The sequence below is a fragment of the Catharus ustulatus genome, unplaced genomic scaffold, assembly GCF_009819885.2.
Source record: "Catharus ustulatus isolate bCatUst1 unplaced genomic scaffold, bCatUst1.pri.v2 scaffold_86_arrow_ctg1, whole genome shotgun sequence".
Lineage (NCBI taxonomy): Eukaryota > Metazoa > Chordata > Aves > Passeriformes > Turdidae > Catharus > Catharus ustulatus.
The window spans coordinates 186,161-187,428 of record NW_024879551.1 but is presented as its reverse complement, the minus strand read 5'-3'; positions in this window follow the sequence as shown (position 1 = coordinate 187,428).

The window sequence follows — 1,268 nt, the reverse complement described above, 5'->3', positions numbered from 1 at the left end:
TGATAAATTTTTGATAAATTTTGATAAATTTTGGGTAAATGTTGGTAAATTTTGGGTAATTTTTTAATAAATTTTGGGTGATTTTTTGATAAATTTTGGGTAAATTTTTGATAAAATTTGAGTAAATGTTGGGTAAATTTTGGGTGAATTTTTGATAAATTTTGATAAATTTTTGATAAATTTTGTGTAAATTTTGATAAATCTTGAGTAAATTTTTGATAAATTTTTAATAAATTTTTGATAGATTTTTGATAAAATTTGGGTAAATTTTTGATAATTTTTGATAAATTTTTGCTAAATCTTGGGTAAATTTGGGGTAATTTTTTGATAAATTTTGATAAATTTTGGGTCAATGTTGGGTCAATTTTTGATAAATTTTGTGTAAATTTTGTTTAAATTTTGATAAATTTTTGATAAATTTTGATAGATTTTGGGTAAATTTTGTGTAAATTTTGATAAATTTTGGGTAAATTTTGGATACATTTTGGGTAAATTTTTGATAAATTTTTGATAAATTTTTGATAAATTTCTGATAAATTTTGGGTACATTTTTGGTAAATCTTGGGTAAATTTTGATAAGTTTTTAATAAATCTTGGATAAGTTTTGATAAATTTTGGGTAAATTTCTGATAAATTTTTAACAAATTTTGGGTAAATTTTTGATAAATCTTGGATAAATTTTGATAAATTTTTGATAACTTTTTGATAATTTTTTGATAAATTTTTGATAAATTCTTGATGAATTTTTGATAATTTTTTTTAAATCTTGGATACATTTTGATAATTTTTTGATCAATTTTGATACATTTTGGATAAATTTTGTGAAAATTTTTGATAAATTTCTGATAAATTTTGGGTAAATTTTAATAAATTTTTGGTAAATCAGGTAAATTTTTGATAAATTTTTAATAAATTTTTGATAAATTTCTGATAAATTTTTGATAAATTGTGTGTAAAATTTTGATAAATTTTTGATAATTTATTTATAGATTTTTGATAAATCTTGGGTAAATTTGGGGTAAATTTTTAATAAATTTTGGGTAATTTTTGTGTAAATTTTTGATAAATTTTTGATAAATTTTTGAAAAATTTTGTGTAAAATTCACCAGAATTTCAGGGGAATTTTTCTCTAAACGTCCCCAAACCATCCCAAACTCCCCCAAACTCCCCAAAATTCCCCAAAATTCCCCAAATTTCCCCAAATTTTCCCCAAATTTTCCCAAATTCCCAGGAGGAGCTGGGGCGGCTGCGGGCGGCGCTGGGGGAGG